Here is a 25,035-nt window from a genome sequence, read left to right as displayed (position 1 = left end):
ACAGAGCAGGAGATTCTGTGAGTAAACAGAGCGGGAGATTCTGTGAGTAAACAGAGCGGGAGATTCTGAGAGTAAACAGGGTTGGAGATTCTGTGAGTAAACAGGGCTGGAGCTTCTGTGAGTAAACAGGGTGGGAGATTCTGTGATTAAACAGGGCGGGAGATTCTGTGAGTAAACAGAGCGGGAGATTCTGTGAGTAAACAGGGCGGGAGATTCTGTGACTAAACAGAGCGGGAGATTCTGTGAGTAAACAGGACGGGAGATTCTGTAAGTAAACAGAGCGGGAGATTCTGTAAGTAAACAGGGCGGGAGATTCTGTGAGTAAACAGAGCGGGAGATTCTGTGAGTAAACAGGGCGGGAGATTCTGTGAGTAAACAGGGCGGGATATTCTGTGAGTAAACAGGGCGGGAGATTCTGTGAGTAAACAGGGCGGGAGATTCTGTGAGTAAACAGGGCGGGAGATTCTGTGAGTAAACAGGGCGGGAGATTCTGTAAGTAAACAGGGCGGGAGATTCTGTGAGTAAACAGGGTGGGAGATTCTGTGAGTAAACAGGGTGGGAGATTCTGTGGGTAAACAGGGCGGGAGATTCTGTGAGTAAACAGAGCAGGAGATTCTGTGAGTAAACAGGGCGGGAGATTCTGTGGGGAAACAGGGCGGGGGATTCTGTGAGTAAACAGAGCTTTAGATTCTGTGAGTAAACAGAGCGAGAGATTCTGTGAGTAAACAGAGCGGGAGATTCTGTGAGTAAATAGAGCGGGAGATTCTGTGAGTAAACAGAGCGGGAGGTTCTGTGAGTAAACAGTGCGGGCAATTCTGTGAGTAAACAGGGGGGGAGATTCTGTGAGTAACCAGATTGGGCGATTCTGTGAGTAAACAGGGTGGGAGATTCTGTGAGTAAACATGGCGGGAGATTCTGTGAGTAAACAGAGCGGGAGATTCTGTGAGTAAACAGGGCGGGAGATTCTGTGAGTAAACAGGGATGGAGATTCTGTGAGTAAACAGGGCGGGAGATTCTGTGAGTAAACAGGACGGGAGATTCTGTAAGTAAACAGGGCGGGAGGTTCTGTGAGTAAACAGAGTGGGAGATTCTGTGAGTAAACAGGGCGGGAGATTCTGTGAGTAAACAGGGCGGGAGATTCTGTGAGAAATATAGAGCGGGAAATTCTGTGAGTAAACAGAGCGGGAGATTCTGTGAATAAACAGGGCGGGAGCTTCTGTGAGTAAACAGGGCTGGAGCTTCTGTGAGTAAACAGGGCGGGAGATTCTGTGAGTAAACAGGGCGGGAGATTCTGTGAGTAAACAGAGCGGGAGATTCTGTGAGTAAACAGAGCGGGAGATTCTGTGAGTAAACAGGGCGGGAGCTTCTGTGAGTAAACAGGGTGGGAGATTCTGTGAGTAAACAGGGCGCGAGATTCTGTGAGTAAACAGGACGGGAGATTCTGTAAGTAAACAGTTTGGGAGATTCTGTGAGAAACAGGGCGGGAGATTCTGTGGGTAAACAGGGCAGGGGATTCTGTGAATAAACAGGGCGGGAGATTCTGTGAGTAAACAGGGCGGGAGATTCTGTGAGTAAACAGGGCGGGAGATTCTGTGAGTAAACAGGGCGGGAGATTCTGTGAGTAAACAGGGCGGGAGATTCTGTGAGTAAACAGGGCGGGAGATTCTGTGAGTAAACAGGGCGGGATATTCTGTGGGTAAACAGGGCGGGAGATTCTGTCAGTAAACAGAGCGGGAGATTCTGTGAGTAAACAGTTTGGGAGATTCTGTGAGTAAACAGGGCGGGAGATTCTGTGGGTAAACAGGGCAGGGGATTCTGTGAGTAAACAGGGCGTGAGATTCTGAAAGGAAACAGGGCGGGAGATTCTGTGAGTAAACAGAGCGGGAGATTCTGTGAGAAATATAGAGCGGGAAATTCTGTGAGTAAACAGGGCGGGAGATTCTGTGAGTAAGCAGGGCGGGAGATTCTGTAAGTAAACAGGGCGGGAGATTCTGTGAGTAAACAGGGCGGGAGATTCTGTGAGTAAACAGGGCGGGAGATTCTGTGAGTAAACAGGGTGGGAGATTCTGTGATTAAACAGATTGGGCGATTCTGTGAGTAAACAGGGCGGGAGATTCTGTGAGTAAACAGGGCGGGAGATTCTGTGAGTAAACAGGACGGGCGATTCTGTAAGTAAGCAGGGCGGGAGATTCTGTGAGTAAACATGGCGGAAGATTCTGTAAGTAAATAGTGCGGGAGATTCTGTGAGTAAACAGGGCGGGAGATTCTGTAAGTAAACAGGGCGGGAGATTCAGTGAGAAAACAGAGCGGGAGATTCTGTGAGTAAACAGGGTGGGAGATTCTGTGAGTAAACAGGGTGGGAGATTCTGTGAGTAAACAGGGCGGGAGATTCTGTGAGTAAACAGGGCCGGAGATTCTGTGAGAGTGGGAGATTCTGTGAGTAAACAGAGCGGGAGATTCTGTGAGTAAACAGAGCGGGAGATTCTGTAAGTAAACAGGGCGGGAGATTCTGTGAGTAAACAGAGCGGGAGATTCTGTGAGTAAACAAAGCGGGAGATTCTGTGAGTAAGCAGAGCGGGAGGTTCTGTGAGTAAACAGTGCGGGCAATTCTGTGAGTAAACAGGGGGGAGATTCTGTGAGTAAACAGATTGGGCGATTCTGTGAGTAAACAGGGCGGGAGATTCTGTGAGTAAACATGTCAGGAAATTCTGTGAGTAAACAGGACGGGAGATTCTGTAAGTAAACAGGGCGGGAGATTCTGTGAGGAAACAAAGCGGGAGATTCTTTGAGTAAACAGGGCGGGAGATTCTGTGAGTAAACAGGGCGGTAGATTCTGTGAGTAAACAGGGTGGGAGATTCTGTGAGTAAACAGATTGGGCGATTCTGTGAGTAAACAGGGCGGTAGATTCTGTGAGTAAACAGGGCGGGAGATTCTGTGAGTAAACAGGACGGGAGATTCTGTAAGTAAGCAGGGCGGGAGATTCTGTGAGTAAACATGGCGGAAGATTCTGTAAGTAAATAGAGCGGGAGATTCTGTGAGTAAACAGGGCGGGAGGTTCTGTGAGTAAACAGGTTGGGAGATTCTGTGAGTAAACAGGGCGGGAAATTCTGTGAGTAAACAGGGCGGGAGATTCTGTGAGTAAACAGGACGGGCGATTCTATGAGTAAAAATGGCTGGATCTTCTGTGAGTAAACAGGGTGGGAGATTCTGTGAGTAAACAGAGCGGGAGATTCTGTGAGTAAACAGAGCGGGAGATTCTGTGAGTAAACAGAGCGGGAGATTCTGTGAGTAAACAGGACGGGAGATTCTGTCAGTAAACAGAGCGGGAGATTCTGTAAGTAAACAGGGCGGGAGAATCTGTGAGTAAACAGGGCAGGAGATTCTGTGAGTAAACAGAGCGGAAGATTCTGTGAGTAAACAGGGCGGGAGATTCTGTGAGTAAACAGGGCGGGAGATTCTGTGAGTAAACAGGGTGGGAGAATCTGTAAGTAAACAGGGCGGGAGATTCTGTGAGTAAACAGGGCTGGAGATTCTGTGAGTAAACAGGGCGGGAGATTCTGTGAGTAAACAGGGTGGGAGATTCTGTGAGTAAACAGATTGGGCGATTCTGTGAGTAAACAGGGCGGGAGATTCTGTGAGTAAACAGGGCGGGAGATTCTGTGAGTAAACAGGACGGGCGATTCTGTAAGTAAGCAGGGCGGGAGATTCTGTGAGTAAACATGGCGGAAGATTCTGTAAGTAAATAGAGCGGGACATTCTGTGAGTAAACAGGTTGGGAGATTCTGTGAGTATGCAGGGTGGGAAATTCTGGGAGTAAACAGGGCGGGAGATTCTGTGAGTAAACAGGACGGGAGATTCTGTGAGTAAAGAGGGCTGGAGCTTCTGTGAGTCAACAGGGTGGGAGATTCTGTGAGTAAACAGAGCAGGAGATTCTGTGAGTAAACAGAGCGGGAGATTCTGTGAGTAAACAGAGCGGGAGATTCTGAGAGTAAACAGGGTTGGAGATTCTGTGAGTAAACAGGGCTGGAGCTTCTGTGAGTAAACAGGGTGGGAGATTCTGTGAGTAAACAGGGCGGGAGATTCTGTGAGTAAACAGAGCGGGAGATTCTGTGAGTAAACAGGGCGGGAGATTCTGTGACTAAACAGAGCGGGAGATTCTGTGAGTAAACAGGACGGGAGATTCTGTAAGTAAACAGAGCGGGAGATTCTGTAAATAAACAGGGCGGGAGATTCTGTGAGTAAACAGAGCGGGAGATTCTGTGAGTAAACAGGGCGGGAGATTCTGTGAGTAAACAGGGCGGGATATTCTGTGAGTAAACAGGGCGGGAGATTCTGTGAGTAAACAGGGCGGGAGATTCTGTGAGTAAACAGGGCGGGAGATTCTGTGAGTAAACAGGGCGGGAGATTCTGTAAGTAAACAGGGCGGGAGATTCTGTGAGTAAACAGGGTGGGAGATTCTGTGAGTAAACAGGGTGGGAGATTCTGTGGGTAAACAGGGCGGGAGATTCTGTGAGTAAACAGAGCGGGAGATTCTGTGAGTAAACAGGGCGGGAGATTCTGTGGGGAAACAGGGCAGGGGATTCTGTGAGTAAACAGAGCTTTAGATTCTGTGAGTAAACAGAGCGAGAGATTCTGTGAGTAAACAGAGCGGGAGATTCTGTGAGTAAATAGAGCGGGAGATTCTGTGAGTAAACAGAGCGGGAGGTTCTGTGAGTAAACAGTGCGGGCAATTCTGTGAGTAAACAGGGGGGGAGATTCTGTGAGTAACCAGATTGGGCGATTCTGTGAGTAAACAGGGTGGGAGATTCTGTGAGTAAACATGGCGGGAGATTCTGTGAGTAAACAGAGCGGGAGATTCTGTGAGTAAACAGGGCGGGAGATTCTGTGAGTAAACAGGGATGGAGATTCTGTGAGTAAACAGGGCGGGAGATTCTGTGAGTAAACAGGACGGGAGATTCTGTAAGTAAACAGGGCGGGAGATTCTGTGAGTAAACAGAGTGGGAGATTCTGTGAGTAAACAGGGCGGGAGATTCTGTGAGTAAACAGGGCGGGAGATTCTGTGAGAAATATAGAGCGGGAAATTCTGTGAGTAAACAGAGCGGGAGATTCTGTGAATAAACAGGGCGGGAGCTTCTGTGAGTAAACAGGGCTGGAGCTTCTGTGAGTAAACAGGGCGGGAGATTCTGTGAGTAAACAGGGCGGGAGATTCTGTGAGTAAACAGAGCGGGAGATTCTGTGAGTAAACAGAGCGGGAGATTCTGTGAGTAAACAGGGCGGGAGATTCTGTGAGTAAACAGAGCGGGAGCTTCTGTGAGTAAACAGGGTGGGAGATTCTGTGAGTAAACAGGGCGGGAGATTCTGTGAGTAAACAGGACGGGAGATTCTGTAAGTAAACAGTTTGGGAGATTCTGTGAGAAACAGGGCGGGAGATTCTGTGGGTAAACAGGGCAGGGGATTCTGTGAATAAACAGGGTGGGAGATTCTGTGAGTAAACAGGGCGGGAGATTCTGTGAGTAAACAGGGCGGGAGATTCTGTGAGTAAACAGGGCGGGAGATTCTGTGAGTAAACAGGGCGGGAGATTCTGTGAGTAAACAGGGCGGGAGATTCTGTGAGTAAACAGGGCGGGAGATTCTGTGGGTAAACAGGGCGGGAGATTCTGTCAGTAAACAGAGCGGGAGATTCTGTGAGTAAACAGTTTGGGAGATTCTGTGAGTAAACAGGGCGGGAGATTCTGTGGGTAAACAGGGCAGGGGATTCTGTGAGTAAACAGGGCGTGAGATTCTGAAAGGAAACAGGGCGGGAGATTCTGTGAGTAAACAGAGCGGGAGATTCTGTGAGAAATATAGAGCGGGAAATTCTGTGAGTAAACAGAGCGGGAGATTCTGTGAATAAACAGGGCGGGAGCTTCTGTGAGTAAACAGGGCTGGAGCTTCTGTGAGTAAACCGGGCGGGCGATTCTGTGAGTAAACAGGGCGGGAGATTCTGTGAGTAAACAGAGCGGGAGATTCTGTGAGTAAACAGAGCGGGAGATCCTGTGAGTAAACAGAGCGGGAGGTTCTGTGAGTAAACAGTGCGGGCAATTCTGTGAGTAAACAGGGGGGGAGATTCTGTGAGTAAACAGAGCGGGTGATTCTGTGAGTAAACAAAGCGGGAGATCCTGTGAGTAAACAGAGCGGGAGGTTCTGTGAGTAAACAGTGCGGGCAATTTTGAGAGTAAACAGGGGGGGAGATTCTGTGAGTAAACAGATTGGGCGATTCTGTGAGTAAACAGGGCGGGAGATTCTGTGAGTAAACAGGGCGGGAAATTCTGTGAGCAAACAGGACGGGAGATTGTGTAAGTAAACAGGGCGGGAGATTCAGTGAGAAAACAGAGCGGGAGATTCTGTTAGTAAACAGGGCGGGAGATTCTGTGAGTAAACAGGGCGGGAGATTCTGTGAGTAAACAGGATGGGAGATTCTGTGAGTAAACAGGGCGGGAGAATCTGTGAGTAAACAGGGCGGGAGATACTGTGAGTAAACAGGGCGGGAGATTCTGCAAGTAAACAGGGTGGGAGATTCAGTGAGAAAACAGAGCGGGAGATTCTGTGAGTAAACAGGGCGGGAGATTCTGTGAGCAAACAGGGTGGGAGATTCTGTGAGTAAACAGAGCGGGAGATTCTGTGAGTAAACAGGATGGAGATTCTGTGAGAGTGGGAGATTCTGTGAGTAAACAGAGCGGTATATTCTGTGAGTAAACAGAGCGGGAGATTCTGTATGTAAACAGGTCGGGAGATTCTTTGAGTAAACAGAGCGGTAGATTCTGTGAGTAAACAGGGCGGGAAATTCTGTGAGTAAGCAGGGCGGGCGATTCTGTGAGTAAATAGGGCGGGAGATTCTGTGAGTAAACAGGGCGGGAGATTTTGTGAGTAAACAGGACGGGAGATTCTGTAAGTAAAGAGGGCGGGAGATTTTGAGAGTAAACGGAGCGAGAGATTCTGTGAGTAAACAGAGCGGGAGATTCTGTGAGTAAACAGAGCGGGAGATTCTGTGAGTAAACAGAGCGGGAGGTTCTGTGAGTAAACAGTGCGGGCAATTCTGTGAGAATACAGGTTGGGAGATTCTGTGAGTAAACAGGGCGGGAGATTCTGTGAGTAAACATGGCGGGAGATTCTGTGAGTAAACAGAGCGGGAGACTCTGTGAGTAAACAGGGCGGGAGATTCTGTGAGTAAACAGGGCGGGAGATTCTGTCAGTAAACAGGGTGGGAGATTCTGTGAGTAAACAGGGCGGGAGATTCTGTAAATAAACAGGGCGGGAGATTCTGTGAGGAAACAGAGCGGGAGATTCTGTGAGTAAACAGGGCAGGAGATTCTGTGAGTAAACAGGGTGGGAGATTCTGTGAGTAAACAGGGCGGGAGATTCTGTGAGAGTGGGAGATTCTGTGATTAAACAGGGCGGGAGATTCTATGAGTAAACAGGACGGGAGATTCTGTAAGTAAACACGGCGGGAGATTCTGTAAGTAAATAGAGCGGGAGATTCTGTGAGTAAACAGGTCGGGAGATTCTGTGAGTAAACAGGGCAGGAGATTCTGTGAGTAAACAGAGCGGGAGATTCTCTGAGTAAACAGGGCGGGAGATTCTGTGAGTAAACAGGGCGGGAGATTCTGTGAGTAAACAGAGCGGGAGATTCTGTGAGTAAACAGAGCGGGAGATTCTGTGAGTAAACAGAGCAAGAGATTCTGTGAGTAAACAGGGCGGGCGATTCTGTGATTAAACAGAGCGGGAGATTCTGTGAGTAAACAGAGCGGGAGATTCTGTGAGTAAACAGACCGGGAGATTCTGTGAGTAAACAGAGCAAGAGATTCTGTGAGTAAACAGGGCGGGCGATTCTGTGATTAAACAGGGCGGGAGTTTCTGTGAGAAAACAGGGCGGGAGATTCTGTAAGTAAACAGGGCGGGAGATTCTGTGAGTAAACAAGGCGGGAGATTCTGTGAGTAAACAGGGCGGGAGATTCTGTGAGTAAACGCGGCGGGAGATTCTGTGAGCAAACAGGGCGGGAGATTCTGTGAGTAAACAGGGCGGGAGATTCAGTAAGTAAACAGGGCGGGAGATTCTGTAAGTAAACAGGGCGGGAGATTCTGTGAGTAAACAGGGCGGGAGATTCTGTGAGTAAACAGGGTGGGAGATTCTGTGAGCAAACAGGGTGGGAGATTCTGTGAGTAAACAGGGCGGGAGATTCTGTGAGTAAACAGAGTGGGCGATTTTGTGAGTAAACAGGGCGGGAGATTCGGTGAGTAAACAGAGCGGGAGATTCTGTGAGAAAACAGAGCGGGAGATTCTGTGAGTAAACGGAGCGAGAGATTCTGTGAGTAAACAGAGCGGGAGATTCTGTGAGTAAAGTGAGCGTGAGATTCTGTGAGTAAACAGAGCGGGAGGTTCTGTGAGTAAACAGTGCTGGCAATTCAGTGAGTAAAAAGGGGGGAGATTCTGTGAGTAAACAGATTGGGCGATTCTGTGAGTAAACAGGGCGGGAGATTCTGTGAGTAAACAAAGCGGGAGATTCTGTGAGTAAACAGGTCGGGAGATTCTGTGAGTAAACAGATTGGGCGATTCTGTGAGTAAACAGGGCGGGAGATTCTGTGAGTAAACAGGGCGGGAGATTCTATGAGTAAACAGGACGGGAGATTCTGTAAGTAAGCAGGGCGGGAGATTCTGTGAGTAAACACGGCGGGAGATTCTGTGAGTAAGCAGGGCGGGAGATTCTGTGAGTAAACAGGGCGGGAGATTCTGTGGGTAAACAGGTCGGGGGATTCTGTGAGAAATACAGAGCGGGAAATTCTGTGAGTAAACAGAGCGGGAGATTCTGTGAGTAAACAGGGCGGGAGCTTCTGTGAGTAAACAGGGCTGGAGCTTCTGTGAATAAACAGGGCGGGAGATTGTGTGAGTAAACAGGGCGGGAGATTCTGTGAGTAAACAGGGCGGGAGATTCTGTGAGTAAACAGAGTGGGAGATTCTGTGAGTAAACAGAGCGGGAGATTCTGTGAGTAAACAGGGCGGGAGATTCTGTGAGTAAACAGAGCGGGAGATTCTGTGAGTAAACAGGGCGGGAGATTCTGTGAGTAAACAGGGCAGGAGATTCTGTGAGTAAACAGGACGGGAGATTCTGTGAGTAAACAGGGTGGGAGTTTCTGTGAGTAAACAGGACGGGAGATTCTGTAAGTAAACAGCGCGGGAGATTCTGTGAGTAAACAGGGCGGGAGATTCTGTGGGTAGACAGGGCGGGAGATTCTGTGAGTAAACAGAGCGGGAGATTCTGTGAGTAAACAGGGTGGGAGATTCTGTGAGTAAACAGGGCGGGAGATTCTGTGGGTAATCAGGGCGGGAGATTCTGTGAGTAAACAGAGCGGGAGATTCTGTGAGTAAACGGAGCGAGAGATTCTGTGAGTAAACAGAGCGGGAGATTCTGTGAGTAAACAGGTCGGGAGATTCTGTGGGTAAACAGGGCGGGAGATTCTGTGAGTAAACAGAGCGGGAGATTCTGTGAGTAAACGGAGCGAGAGATTCTGTGAGTAAACAGGGCGGGAGATTCTGTGAGTAAATAGAGCGGGAGATTCTGTGAGTACACGGGGGGAGATTCTGTGAGTAAACAGATTGGGCGATTCTGTGAGTAAACAGGGCGGGAGATTCTGTGAGTAAACATGGCAGGAGATTCTGTGAGTAAACAGGACGGGAGATTCTGTAAGTAAACAGGGCGGGAGATTCTGTGAGTAAACAGAGCGGGAGATTCTGTGAGTAAACAGGGCGGGAGATTCTGTGAAAAAACAGATTGTGCGATTCTGTGAGAAAACAGGGCGGGAGATTCTGTGAGTAAACAGTGCGGGAGATTCTGTGAGTAAACAGTACGGGAGATTCTGTGAGTAAACAGAGCGGGAGATTCTGTGAGTAAACAGGGCGGGAGATTCGGTGAGTAAACAGGGCGGGAGATTCTGTGAGTAAACAGGGCTGGAGCTTCTGTGAGTAAACCGGGCGGGCGATTCTGTGAGTAAACAGGCCGGGAGATTCTGTGAGTAAACAGGGCGGGAGATTCTGTGAGTAAACAGGGCGGGAGATTCTGTAAGTAAACAGGGCGGGAGATTCTGTGAGTAAACAGGACGGGAGATTCTGTGAGTAAACAGGGCGGGAGATTCTGTGAGTAAACAGGGCGGGAGATTCTGTAAGTAAACAGGGCGGGAGATTCTGTGAGTAAACAGGACGGGAGATTCTGTGGGTAAACAGGGCGGGAGATTCTGTGAGTAAACAGGACGGGAGATTCTGTAAGTAAACAGTTTGGGAGATTCTGTGAGAAACAGGGCGGGAGATTCTGTGGGTAAACAGGGCAGGGGATTCTGTGAATAAACAGGGCGGGAGATTCTGTGAGTAAACAGGGCGGGAGATTCTGTGAGTAAACAGGGCGGGAGATTCTGTGAGTAAACAGGGCGGGAGATTCTGTGAGTAAACAGGGCGGGAGATTCTGTGAGTAAACAGGGCGGGAGATTCTGTGAGTAAACAGGGCGGGAGATTCTGTGGGTAAACAGGGCGGGAGATTCTGTCAGTAAACAGAGCGGGAGATTCTGTGAGTAAACAGTTTGGGAGATTCTGTGAGTAAACAGGGCGGGAGATTCTGTGGGTAAACAGGGCAGGGGATTCTGTGAGTAAACAGGGCGTGAGATTCTGAAAGGAAACAGGGCGGGAGATTCTGTGAGTAAACAGAGCGGGAGATTCTGTGAGAAATATAGAGCGGGAAATTCTGTGAGTAAACAGAGCGGGAGATTCTGTGAATAAACAGGGCGGGAGCTTCTGTGAGTAAACAGGGCTGGAGCTTCTGTGAGTAAACCGGGCGGGCGATTTTGTGAGTAAACAGGGCGGGAGATTCTGTGAGTAAACAGAGCGGGAGATTCTGTGAGTAAACAGAGCGGGAGATCCTGTGAGTAAACAGAGCGGGAGGTTCTGTGAGTAAACAGTGCGGGCAATTCTGTGAGTAAACAGGGGGGGAGATTCTGTGAGTAAACAGAGCGGGTGATTCTGTGAGTAAACAAAGCGGGAGATCCTGTGAGTAAACAGAGTGGGAGGTTCTGTGAGTAAACAGTGCGGGCAATTTTGAGAGTAAACAGGGGGGGAGATTCTGTGAGTAAACAGATTGGGCGATTCTGTGAGTAAACAGGGCGGGAGATTCTGTGAGTAAACAGGGCGGGAAATTCTGTGAGCAAACAGGACGGGAGATTGTGTAAGTAAACAGGGCGGGAGATTCAGTGAGAAAACAGAGCGGGAGATTCTGTGAGTAAACAGGGCGGGAGATTCTTTGAGTAGACAGGGCGGGAGATTCTGTGAGTAAACAGGGTGGGAGATTCTGTGAGTAAACAGGGCGGGAGAATCTGTGAGTAAACAGGGCGGGAGATACTGTGAGTAAACAGGGTGGGAGATTCTGCAAGTAAACAGGGTGGGAGATTCAGTGAGAAAACAGAGCGGGAGATTCTGTGAGTAAACAGGGCGGGAGATTCTGTGAGCAAACAGGGTGGGAGATTCTGTGAGTAAACAGAGCGGGAGATTCTGTGAGTAAACAGGATGGAGATTCTGTGAGAGTGGGAGATTCTGTGAGTAAACAGAGCGGTATATTCTGTGAGTAAACAGAGCGGGAGATTCTGTATGTAAACAGGTCGGGAGATTCTTTGAGTAAACAGAGCGGTAGATTCTGTGAGTAAACAGGGCGGGAAATTCTGTGAGTAAGCAGGGCGGGCGATTCTGTGAGTAAATAGGGCGGGAGATTCTGTGAGTAAACAGGGCGGGAGATTTTGTGAGTAAACAGGACGGGAGATTCTGTAAGTAAAGAGGGCGGGTGATTTTGAGAGTAAACGGAGCGAGAGATTCTGTGAGTAAACAGAGCGGGAGATTCTGTGAGTAAACAGAGCGGGAGATTCTGTGAGTAAACAGAGCGGGAGGTTCTGTGAGTAAACAGTGCGAGCAATTCTGTGAGAATACAGGTTGGGAGATTCTGTGAGTAAACAGGGCGGGAGATTCTGTGAGTAAACATGGCGGGAGATTCTGTGAGTAAACAGAGCGGGAGATTCTGTGAGTAAACAGGGCGGGAGATTCTGTGAGTAAACAGGGCGGGAGATTCTGTCAGTAAACAGGGTGGGAGATTCTGTGAGTAAACAGGGCGGGAGATTCTGTAAATAAACAGGGCGGGAGATTCTGTGAGGAAACAGAGCGGGAGATTCTGTGAGTAAACAGGGCAGGAGATTCTGTGAGTAAACAGGGTGGGAGATTCTGTGAGTAAACAGGGCGGGAGATTCTGTGAGAGTGGGAGATTCTGTGATTAAACAGGGCGGGAGATTCTATGAGTAAACAGGACGGGAGATTTTGTAAGTAAACACGGCGGGAGATTCTGTCAGTAAATAGAGCGGGAGATTCTGTGAGTAAACAGGTCGGGAGATTCTGTGAGTAAACAGGGCAGGAGATTCTGTGAGTAAACAGAGCGGGAGATTCTCTGAGTAAACAGGGCGGGAGATTCTGTGAGTAAACAGGGCGGGAGATTCTGTGAGTAAACAGAGCGGGAGATTCTGTGAGTAAACAGAGCGGGAGATTCTGTGAGTAAACAGAGCAAGAGATTCTGTGAGTAAACAGGGCGGGCGATTCTGTGATTAAACAGAGCGGGAGATTCTGTGAGTAAACAGAGCGGGAGATTCTGTGAGTAAACAGACCGGGAGATTCTGTGAGTAAACAGAGCAAGAGATTCTGTGAGTAAACAGGGCGGGCGATTCTGTGATTAAACAGGGCGGGAGTTTCTGTGAGAAAACAGGGCGGGAGATTCTGTAAGTAAACAGGGCGGGAGATTCTGTGAGTAAACAAGGCGGGAGATTCTGTGAGTAAACAGGGCGGGAGATTCTGTGAGTAAACGGGGCGGGAGATTCTGTGAGCAAACAGGGCGGGAGATTCTGTGAGTAAACAGGGCGGGAGATTCTGTAAGTAAACAGGGCGGGAGATTCTGTAAGTAAACAGGGCGGGAGATTCTGTGAGTAAACAGGGCGGGAGATTCTGTGAGTAAACAGGGTGGGAGATTCTGTGAGCAAACAGGGCGGGAGATTCTGTGAGTAAACAGGGCGGGAGAATCTGTGAGTAAACAGAGTGGGCGATTCTGTGAGTAAACAGGGCGGGAGATTCGGTGAGTAAACAGAGTGGGAGATTCTGTGAGTAAACAGAGCGGGAGATTCTGTGAGAAAACAGAGCGGGAGATTCTGTGAGTAAACGGAGCGAGAGATTCTGTGAGTAAACAGAGCGGGAGATTCTGTGAGTAAAGTGAGCGTGAGATTCTGTGAGTAAACAGAGCGGGAGGTTCTGTGAGTAAACAGTGCTGGCAATTCAGTGAGTAAACAGGGGGGAGATTCTGTGAGTAAACAGATTGGGCGATTCTGTGAGTAAACAGGGCGGGAGATTCTGTGAGTAAACAAAGCGGGAGATTCTGTGAGTAAACAGGGCGGGAGATTCTGTGAGTAAACAGATTGGGCGATTCTGTGAGTAAACAGGGCGGGAGATTCTGTGAGTAAACAGGGCGGGAGATTCTATGAGTAAACAGGACGGGAGATTCTGTAAGTAAGCAGGGCGGGAGATTCTGTGAGTAAACACGGCGGGAGATTCTGTGAGTAAGCAGGGCGGGAGATTCTGTGAGTAAACAGGGCGGGAGATTCTGTGGGTAAACAGGTCGGGGGATTCTGTGAGAAATACAGAGCGGGAAATTCTGTGAGTAAACAGAGCGGGAGATTCTGTGAGTAAACAGGGCGGGAGCTTCTGTGAGTAAACAGGGCTGGAGCTTCTGTGAATAAACAGGGTGGGAGATTGTGTGAGTAAACAGGGCGGGAGATTCTGTGAGTAAACAGGGCGGGAGATTCTGTGAGTAAACAGAGTGGGAGATTCTGTGAGTAAACAGAGCGGGAGATTCTGTGAGTAAACAGGGCGGGAGATTCTGTGAGTAAACAGAGCGGGAGATTCTGTGAGTAAACAGGGCGGGAGATTCTGTGAGTAAACAGGGCAGGAGATTCTGTGAGTAAACAGGACGGGAGATTCTGTGAGTAAACAGGGTGGGAGTTTCTGTGAGTAAACAGGACGGGAGATTCTGTAAGTAAACAGCGCGGGAGATTCTGTGAGTAAACAGGGCGGGAGATTCTGTGGGTAGACAGGGCGGGAGATTCTGTGAGTAAACAGAGCGGGAGATTCTGTGAGTAAACAGGGTGGGAGATTCTGTGAGTAAACAGGGCGGGAGATTCTGTGGGTAATCAGGGCGGGAGATTCTGTGAGTAAACAGAGCGGGAGATTCTGTGAGTAAACGGAGCGAGAGATTCTGTGAGTAAACAGAGCGGGAGATTCTGTGAGTAAACAGGTCGGGAGATTCTGTGGGTAAACAGGGCGGGAGATTCTGTGAGTAAACAGAGCGGGAGATTCTGTGAGTAAACGGAGCGAGAGATTCTGTGAGTAAACAGGGCGGTAGATTCTGTGAGTAAATAGAGCGGGAGATTCTGTGAGTACACGGTGGGAGATTCTGTGAGTAAACAGATTGGGCGATTCTGTGAGTAAACAGGGCGGGAGATTCTGTGAGTAAACATGGCAGGAGATTCTGTGAGTAAACAGGACGGGAGATTCTGTAAGTAAACAGGGCGGGAGATTCTGTGAGTAAACAGAGCGGGAGATTCTGTGAGTAAACAGGGCGGGAGATTCTGTGAAAAAACAGATTGTGCGATTCTGTGAGAAAACAGGGCGGGAGATTCTGTGAGTAAACAGTGCGGGAGATTCTGTGAGTAAACAGTACGGGAGATTCTGTGAGTAAACAGAGCGGGAGATTCTGTGAGTAAACAGGGCGGGAGATTCGGTGAGTAAACAGGGCGGGAGATTCTGTGAGTAAACAGGGCTGGAGCTTCTGTGAGTAAACCGGGCAGCCGATTCTGTGAGTAAACAGGCCGGGAGATTCTGTGAGTAAACAGGGCGGGAGATTCTGTGAGTAAACAGGGCGGGAGATTCTGTAAGTAAACAGGGCGGGAGATTCTGTGAGTAAACAGGACGGGAGATTCTGTGAGTAAACAGGGTGGGAGATTCTGTGAGTAAACAGGGCGGGAGATTCTGTAAGTAAACAGGGCAGGAGATTCTGTGAGTAAACAGGACGGGAGATTCTGTGGGTAAACAGGGCGGGAGATTCTGTGATTAAACAGGACGGGAGATTCTGTCAGTAAACAGGGCGGGAGATTATGTGAGTAAACAGGGTGGGAGATTCTGTGAGTAAACAGAGCGGGAGATTCTGTGAGTAAATAGAGCAGGAGATTCTGGGAGTAAACAGAGCGGGAGGTTCTGTGAGTAAACAGGGCGGGAGATTCTGTGAGTAAACAGATTGGGCGATTCTGTGAGTAAACAGGGCGGGACATTATGTGAGTAAACATGGCGGGAGATTCTGTGAGTAAACAGGACGGGAGATTCTGTAAGTAAACAGGGCGGGAGATTCTGTGAGTAAACAGAGCGGGAGATTCTGTGAGTAAACAGGGCGGGAGATTCTGTAAGTAAACATGGCGGGAGATTCTGTGAGTAAACAGAGCGGGAGATTCTGTGAGTAAACAGAGCGGGAGATTCTGTGAGTAAACAGCGCGGGCAATTCTGTGAGTAAACAGGGCGGGAAATTCTGTGAGTAAGCAGCGCGGGCGATTCTGTGAGTAAACAGGGCGGGATATTCTGTGAGTAAACAGGGCGGGAGAGTTTGTCAGAAAACAGGACGGGAGATTCTGTAAGTAAACAGGGCGTGAGATCCTGTGAGTAAACAGAGCGGGAGATTCTGTGAGTAAACAGGACGGGCAATTCTGTGAGTAAACAGGGCGGGAGATTCTGTGAGCAAACAGAGTGGGCGATTCTGTGAGTAAACAGGGCGGGAAATTCTGTGATTAAACAGGGCGGAAGATTCTGTGAGTAAACAGGACGGGAGATTCTGTAAGTAAACAGGGCGGGAGATTCTGTGAGTAAACACGGCGTGAGATTCTGTAAGTAAATAGAGCGGGAGATTCTGTGAGTAAACAGGGCGGGAGATTCTGTGAGTAAACACATCGGGAGATTCTGTGAGTAAACAGGGGGGAGATTCTGTGAGTAAACAGTTCGGGAGATTCTGTGAGTAAACAGGGCAGGAGATTCTGTGAGTAAACAGATTGGGCGATTCTGTGAGCAAACAGGGCGGGAGATTCTGTGAGTAAACAAAGCGGGAGATTCTGTGAGTAAACAGGGCGGGATATTCTGTGAGTAAACAGATTGGGCGATTCTGTGAGTAAACAGGGCGGGAGATTCTGTGAGTAAACAGGGCGGGAGATTCTATGAGTAAACAGGTCGGGAGATTCTGTAAGTAAGCAGGGCGGGAGATTCTGTGAGTAAACACGGCGGGAGATTCTGTGAGTAAGCAGGGCGGGAGATTCTGTGAGTAAACAGGGCGGGAGATTCTGTGGGTAAACAGGTCGGGAGATTCTGTAAGGAAACAGGGCGGGAGATTCTGTGAGTAAACAGAGCGGGAGATTCTGTGAGTAAACAGGGCGGGTGCTTCTGTGAGTAAACAGGGCTGGAGCTTCTGTGAATAAACAGGGCGGGAGATTCTGTGAGTAAACAGGGCGGGAGATTCTGTGAGTAAACAGGGTGGGAGATTCTGTGAGTAAACAGAGCGGGAGATTCTGTGAGTAAACAGAGCGGGAGATTCTGTGAGTAAACAGGGCGGGAGATTCTGTGAGTAAACAGAGCGGGAGATTCTGTGAGTAAACAGGGCGGGAGATTCTGTGAGTAAACAGGGCGGGAGATTCTGTGAGTAAACAGTACGGGAGATTCTGTAAGTAAACAGTTTGGGAGATTCTGTGAGTAAACAGGGCGGGAGATTCTGTGGGTAAACAGGGCAGGGGATTCTGTGAATAAACAGGGCGGGAGATTCTGTGAGTAAACAGGGCGGGAGATTCTGTGAGAAATATAGAGCGGGAAATTCTGTGAGTAAACAGAGCGGGAGATTCTGTAAATAAACAGGGTGGGAGCTTCTGTGAGTAAACAGGGCTGGAGCTTCTGTGAGTAAACCGGGCGGGCGATTCTGTGAGTAAACAGGGCGGGAGATTCTGTGAGTAAACAGAGCGGGAGATTCTGTGAGTAAACAGAGCGGGAGATCCTGTGAGTAAACAGAGCGGGAGGTTCTGTGAGGAAACAGTGCGGGCAATTCTGTGAGTAAACAGGGGGGGAGATTCTGTGAGTAAACAGAGCGGGAGATTCTGTGAGTAAACAAAGCGGGAGATCCTGTGAGTAAACAGAGCGGGAGGTTCTGTGAGTAAACAGTGCGGGCAATTCTGTGAGTAAACAGGGGGGAGATTCTCTGAGTAAACAGATTGGGCGATTCTGTGAGTAAACAGGGCGGGAGATTCTGTGAGTAAACAGGGCGGGAGATTCTGTGAGTAAACAGGACGGGAGATTGTGTAAGTAAACAGGGCGGGAGACTCTGTGAGTAAACAGTGCGGGAGATTCTGTGAGTAAACAGGACGGGAGAATCTGTGAGTAAACAGGGCGGGAGATACTGTGAGTAAACAGGGCGGGAGATTCTGCAAGTAAACAGGGCGGGAGATTCAGTGAGAAAACAGAGCGGGAGATTCTGTGAGTAAACAGGGCGGGAGATTCTGTGAGTAAACAGGGTGGGAGATTCTGTGAGTAAACAGGGCGGGAGATTCTGTGAGTAAACAGGGCTGGAGATTCTGTGAGAGTGGGAGATTCTGTGAGTAAACAGAGCGGTATATTCTGTGAGTAAACAGAGCGGGAGATTCTGTATGTAAACAGGGCGGGAGATTCTTTGAGTAAACAGAGCGGGAGATTCTGTGAGTAAACAGCGTGGGCAATTCTGTGAGTAAACAGGGCGGGAAATTCTGTGAGTAAGCAGGGCGGGCGATTCTGTGAGTAAATAGGGCGGGAGATTCTGTGAGTAAACAGGGCGGGAGATTTTGTGAGTAAACAGGACGGGAGATTCTGTAAGTAAAGAGGGCGGGAGATTTTGAGAGTAAACGGAGCGAGAGATTCTGTGAGTAAACAGAGCGGGAGATTCTGTGAGTAAACAGAGCGGGAGTTTCTGTGAGTAAACAGAGCGGGAGGTTCTGTGAGTAAACAGTGCGGGCAATTCTGTGAGAATACAGGGGGGAGATTCTGTGAGTAAACAGATTGGGCGATTCTGTGAGTAAACAGGGCGGGAGATTCTGTGAGTAAACATGGCGGGAGATTCTGTGAGTAAACAGGGCGGGAGATTCTGTGAGTAAACAGGGCGGGAGATTCTGTGAGTAAACAGGGTGGGAGATTTTGTGAGTAAACAGGGCGGGAGATTCTGTGAGAGTGGGAGATTCTGTGATTAAACAGGGCGGGAGATTCTGTGAGTAAACAGGACGGGAGATTCTGTAAGTAAACACGGCGGGAGATTCTGTAAGTAAATAGAGCGGGAGATTCTGTGAGTAAACAGGGCGGGAGATTCTGTGAGTAAACAGGGCAGGAGATTCCGTGAGTAAACAGAGCGGGAGATTCTGTGAGTAAACAGGGTGGGAGATTCTGTGAGTAAACAGGGCGGGAGATTCTGTGAGTAAACAGAGCGGGAGATTCTGTGAGTAAACAGAGCGGGAGATTCTGTGAGTAAACAGAGCAAGAGATTCTGTGAGTAAACATGGCGGGCGATTCTGTCATTAAACAGAGCGGGAGATTCTGTGAGTAAACAGAGCGGGAGATTCTGTGAGTAAACAGAGCGGGAGATTCTGTGAGTAAACAGAGCAAGAGATTCTCTGAGTAAACAGGGCAGGCGATTCTGTGATTAAACAGGGCGGGAGTTTCTGTGAGAAAACAGGGCGGGAGATTCTGTAAGTAAACAGGGCGGGAGATTCTGTGAGTAAACAGGGCGGGAGATTCTGTAAGTAAACAGGGCGGGAGATTATGTAAGCAAACAGGGCGGGAGATTCTGTGAGTAAACAGGGCGGGAGATTCTGTGAGTAAACAGGGCGGGAGATTCTGTGAGTAAACAGATTGGGCGATTCTGTGAGTAAACAGGGCGGGACATTATGTGAGTAAACATGGCGGGAGATTCTGTGAGTAAACAGGACGGGAGATTCTGTAAGTAAACAGGGCGGGAGATTCTGTGAGTAAACAGAGCGGGAGATTCTGTGAGTAAACAGGGCGGGAGATTCTGTAAGTAAACATGGCGGGAGATTCTGTGAGTAAACAGAGCGGGAGATTCTGTGAGTAAACAGCGCGGGCAATTCTGTGAGTAAACAGGGCGGGAAATTCTGTGAGTAAGCAGCGCGGGCGATTCTGTGAGTAAACAGGGCGGGATATTCTGTGAGTAAACAGGGCGGGAGAGTTTGTCAGAAAACAGGACGGGAGATTCTGTAAGTAAACAGGGCGTGAGATCCTGTGAGTAAACAGAGCGGGAGATTCTGTGAGTAAACAGGGCGGGCAATTCTGTGAGTAAACAGGGCGGGAGATTCTGTGAGCAAACAGAGTGGGCGATTCTGTGAGTAAACAGGACGGGAAATTCTGTGATTAAACAGGGCGGAAGATTCTGTGAGTAAACAGGACGGGAGATTCTGTAAGTAAACAGGGCTTAGAGATTCTGTGAGTAAACACGGCGTGAGATTCTGTAAGTAAATAGAGCGGGAGATTCTGTGAGTAAACAGGGCGGGAGATTCTGTGAGTAAACACATCGGGAGATTCTGTGAGTAAACAGGGGGGAGATTCTGTGAGTAAACAGTTCGGGAGATTCTGTGAGTAAACAGGGCAGGAGATTCTGTGAGTAAACAGATTGGGCGATTCTGTGAGTAAACAGGGCGGGATATTCTGTGAGTAAACAGATTGGGCGATTCTGTGAGTAAACAGGGCGGGAGATTCTGTGAGTAAACAGGGCGGGAGATTCTATGAGTAAACAGGTCGGGAGATTCTGTAAGTAAGCAGGGCGGGAGATTCTGTGAGTAAACACGGCGGGAGATTCTGTGAGTAAGCAGGGCGGGAGATTCTGTGAGTAAACAGGGCGGGAGATTCTGTGGGTAAACAGGTCGGGAGATTCTGTAAGGAAACAGGGCGGGAGATTCTGTGAGTAAACAGAGCGGGAGATTCTGTGAGTAAACAGGGCGGGTGCTTCTGTGAGTAAACAGGGCTGGAGCTTCTGTGAATAAACAGGGCGGGAGATTCTGTGAGTAAACAGGGCGGGAGATTCTGTGAGTAAACAGGGTGGGAGATTCTGTGAGTAAACAGAGCGGGAGATTCTGTGAGTAAACAGAGCGGGAGATTCTGTGAGTAAACAGGGCGGGAGATTCTGTGAGTAAACAGAGCGGGAGATTCTGTGAGTAAACAGGGCGGGAGATTCTGTGAGTAAACAGGGCGGGAGATTCTGTGAGTAAACAGTACGGGAGATTCTGTAAGTAAACAGTTTGGGAGATTCTGTGAGTAAACAGGGCGGGAGATTCTGTGGGTAAACAGGGCAGGGGATTCTGTGAATAAACAGGGCGGGAGATTCTGTGAGTAAACAGGGCGGGAGATTCTGTGAGAAATATAGAGCGGGAAATTCTGTGAGTAAACAGAGCGGGAGATTCTGTAAATAAACAGGGTGGGAGCTTCTGTGAGTAAACAGGGCTGGAGCTTCTGTGAGTAAACCGGGCGGGCGATTCTGTGAGTAAACAGGGCGGGAGATTCTGTGAGTAAACAGAGCGGGAGATTCTGTGAGTAAACAGAGCGGGAGATCCTGTGAGTAAACAGAGCGGGAGGTTCTGTGAGGAAACAGTGCGGGCAATTCTGTGAGTAAACAGGGGGGGAGATTCTGTGAGTAAACAGAGCGGGAGATTCTGTGAGTAAACAAAGCGGGAGATCCTGTGAGTAAACAGAGCGGGAGGTTCTGTGAGTAAACAGTGCGGGCAATTCTGTGAGTAAACAGGGGGGAGATTCTCTGAGTAAACAGATTGGGCGATTCTGTGAGTAAACAGGGCGGGAGATTCTGTGAGTAAACAGGGCGGGAGATTCTGTGAGTAAACAGGACGGGAGATTGTGTAAGTAAACAGGGCGGGAGACTCTGTGAGTAAACAGTGCGGGAGATTCTGTGAGTAAACAGGACGGGAGAATCTGTGAGTAAACAGGGCGGGAGATACTGTGAGTAAACAGGGCGGGAGATTCTGCAAGTAAACAGGGCGGGAGATTCAGTGAGAAAACAGAGCGGGAGATTCTGTGAGTAAACAGGGCGGGAGATTCTGTGAGTAAACAGGGTGGGAGATTCTGTGAGTAAACAGGGCGGGAGATTCTGTGAGTAAACAGGGCTGGAGATTCTGTGAGAGTGGGAGATTCTGTGAGTAAACAGAGCGGTATATTCTGTGAGTAAACAGAGCGGGAGATTCTGTATGTAAACAGGGCGGGAGATTCTTTGAGTAAACAGAGCGGGAGATTCTGTGAGTAAACAGCGTGGGCAATTCTGTGAGTAAACAGGGCGGGAAATTCTGTGAGTAAGCAGGGCGGGCGATTCTGTGAGTAAATAGGGCGGGAGATTCTGTGAGGAAACAGGGCGGGAGATTTTGTGAGTAAACAGGACGGGAGATTCTGTAAGTAAAGAGGGCGGGAGATTTTGAGAGTAAACGGAGCGAGAGATTCTGTGAGTAAACAGAGCGGGAGATTCTGTGAGTAAACAGAGCGGGAGTTTCTGTGAGTAAACAGAGCGGGAGGTTCTGTGAGTAAACAGTGCGGGCAATTCTGTGAGAATACAGGGGGGAGATTCTGTGAGTAAACAGATTGGGCGATTCTGTGAGTAAACAGGGCGGGAGATTCTGTGAGTAAACTTGGCGGGAGATTCTGTGAGTAAACAGGGCGGGAGATTCTGTGAGTAAACAGGGCGGGGGATTCTGTGAGTAAACAGGGCGGGAGATTCTGTGAGTAAACAGGGTGGGAGATTTTGTGAGTAAACAGGGCGGGAGATTCTGTGAGAGTGGGAGATTCTGTGATTAAACAGGGCGGGAGATTCTGTGAGTAAACAGGACGGGAGATTCTGTAAGTAAACACGGCGGGAGATTCTGTAAGTAAATAGAGCGGGAGATTCTGTGAGTAAACAGGGCGGGAGATTCTGTGAGTAAACAGGGCAGGAGATTCCGTGAGTAAACAGAGCGGGAGATTCTGTGAGTAAACAGGGCGGGAGATTCTGTGAGTAAACAGGGCGGGAGATTCTGTGAGTAAACAGAGCGGGAGATTCTGTGAGTAAACAGAGCGGGAGATTCTGTGAGTAAACAGAGCAAGAGATTCTGTGAGTAAACATGCCGGGCGATTCTGTCATTAAACAGAGCGGGAGATTCTGTGAGTAAACAGAGCGGGAGATTCTGTGAGTAAACAGAGCGGGAGATTCTGTGAGTAAACAGAGCAAGAGATTCTCTGAGTAAACAGGGCAGGCGATTCTGTGATTAAACAGGGCGGGAGTTTCTGTGAGAAAACAGGGCGGGAGATTCTGTAAGTAAACAGGGCGGGAGATTCTGTGAGTAAACAGGGCGGGAGATTCTGTAAGTAAACAGGGCGGGAGATTATGTAAGCAAACAGGGCGGGAGATTCTGTGAGTAAACAGGGCGGGAGATTCTGTGAGTAAACAGGGTGGGAGATTCTATGAGTAAACAGGACGGGAGATTCTGTAAGTAAGCAGGGCGGGAGATTCTGTGAGTAAACAGAGCGGGAGATTCTGTGAGTAAACAGGGCGGGTGCTTCTGTGAGTAAACAGGGCTGGAGCTTCTGTGAATAAACAGGGCGGGAGATTCTGTGAGTAAACAGGGCGGGAGATTCTGTGAGTAAACAGGGTGGGAGATTCTGTGAGTAAACAGAGCGGGAGATTCTGTGAGTAAACAGAGCGGGAGATTCTGTGAGTAAACAGGGCGGGAGATTCTGTGAGTAAACAGAGCGGGAGATTCTGTGAGTAAACAGGGCGGGAGATTCTGTGAGTAAACAGGGCGGGAGATTCTGTGAGTAAACAGTACGGGAGATTCTGTAAGTAAACAGTTTGGGAGATTCTGTGAGTAAACAGGGCGGGAGATTCTGTGGGTAAACAGGGCAGGGGATTCTGTGAATAAACAGGGCGGGAGATTCTGTGAGTAAACAGGGCGGGAGATTCTGTGAGAAATATAGAGCGGGAAATTCTGTGAGTAAACAGAGCGGGAGATTCTGTAAATAAACAGGGTGGGAGCTTCTGTGAGTAAACAGGGCTGGAGCTTCTGTGAGTAAACCGGGCGGGCGATTCTGTGAGTAAACAGGGCGGGAGATTCTGTGAGTAAACAGAGCGGGAGATTCTGTGAGTAAACAGAGCGGGAGATCCTGTGAGTAAACAGAGCGGGAGGTTCTGTGAGGAAACAGTGCGGGCAATTCTGTGAGTAAACAGGGGGGGAGATTCTGTGAGTAAACAGAGCGGGAGATTCTGTGAGTAAACAAAGCGGGAGATCCTGTGAGTAAACAGAGCGGGAGGTTCTGTGAGTAAACAGTGCGGGCAATTCTGTGAGTAAACAGGGGGGAGATTCTCTGAGTAAACAGATTGGGCGATTCTGTGAGTAAACAGGGCGGGAGATTCTGTGAGTAAACAGGGCGGGAGATTCTGTGAGTAAACAGGACGGGAGATTGTGTAAGTAAACAGGGCGGGAGACTCTGTGAGTAAACAGTGCGGGAGATTCTGTGAGTAAACAGGACGGGAGAATCTGTGAGTAAACAGGGCGGGAGATACTGTGAGTAAACAGGGCGGGAGATTCTGCAAGTAAACAGGGCGGGAGATTCAGTGAGAAAACAGAGCGGGAGATTCTGTGAGTAAACAGGGCGGGAGATTCTGTGAGTAAACAGGGTGGGAGATTCTGTGAGTAAACAGGGCGGGAGATTCTGTGAGTAAACAGGGCTGGAGATTCTGTGAGAGTGGGAGATTCTGTGAGTAAACAGAGCGGTATATTCTGTGAGTAAACAGAGCGGGAGATTCTGTATGTAAACAGGGCGGGAGATTCTTTGAGTAAACAGAGCGGGAGATTCTGTGAGTAAACAGCGTGGGCAATTCTGTGAGTAAACAGGGCGGGAAATTCTGTGAGTAAGCAGGGCGGGCGATTCTGTGAGTAAATAGGGCGGGAGATTCTGTGAGGAAACAGGGCGGGAGATTTTGTGAGTAAACAGGACGGGAGATTCTGTAAGTAAAGAGGGCGGGAGATTTTGAGAGTAAACGGAGCGAGAGATTCTGTGAGTAAACAGAGCGGGAGATTCTGTGAGTAAACAGAGCGGGAGTTTCTGTGAGTAAACAGAGCGGGAGGTTCTGTGAGTAAACAGTGCGGGCAATTCTGTGAGAATACAGGGGGGAGATTCTGTGAGTAAACAGATTGGGCGATTCTGTGAGTAAACAGGGCGGGAGATTCTGTGAGTAAACTTGGCGGGAGATTCTGTGAGTAAACAGGGCGGGAGATTCTGTGAGTAAACAGGGCGGGGGATTCTGTGAGTAAACAGGGCGGGAGATTCTGTGAGTAAACAGGGTGGGAGATTTTGTGAGTAAACAGGGCGGGAGATTCTGTGAGAGTGGGAGATTCTGTGATTAAACAGGGCGGGAGATTCTGTGAGTAAACAGGACGGGAGATTCTGTAAGTAAACACGGCGGGAGATTCTGTAAGTAAATAGAGCGGGAGATTCTGTGAGTAAACAGGGCGGGAGATTCTGTGAGTAAACAGGGCAGGAGATTCCGTGAGTAAACAGAGCGGGAGATTCTGTGAGTAAACAGGGCGGGAGATTCTGTGAGTAAACAGGGCGGGAGATTCTGTGAGTAAACAGAGCGGGAGATTCTGTGAGTAAACAGAGCGGGAGATTCTGTGAGTAAACAGAGCAAGAGATTCTGTGAGTAAACATGCCGGGCGATTCTGTCATTAAACAGAGCGGGAGATTCTGTGAGTAAACAGAGCGGGAGATTCTGTGAGTAAACAGAGCGGGAGATTCTGTGAGTAAACAGAGCAAGAGATTCTCTGAGTAAACAGGGCAGGCGATTCTGTGA

This window comes from Somniosus microcephalus, chromosome 11 (genome assembly GCF_052327205.1).
Source record: "Somniosus microcephalus isolate GS21.2 chromosome 11, FLI_Smic_1.0, whole genome shotgun sequence".
Lineage (NCBI taxonomy): Eukaryota > Metazoa > Chordata > Chondrichthyes > Squaliformes > Somniosidae > Somniosus > Somniosus microcephalus.
Note: the sequence above shows the minus strand (reverse complement) of the source record.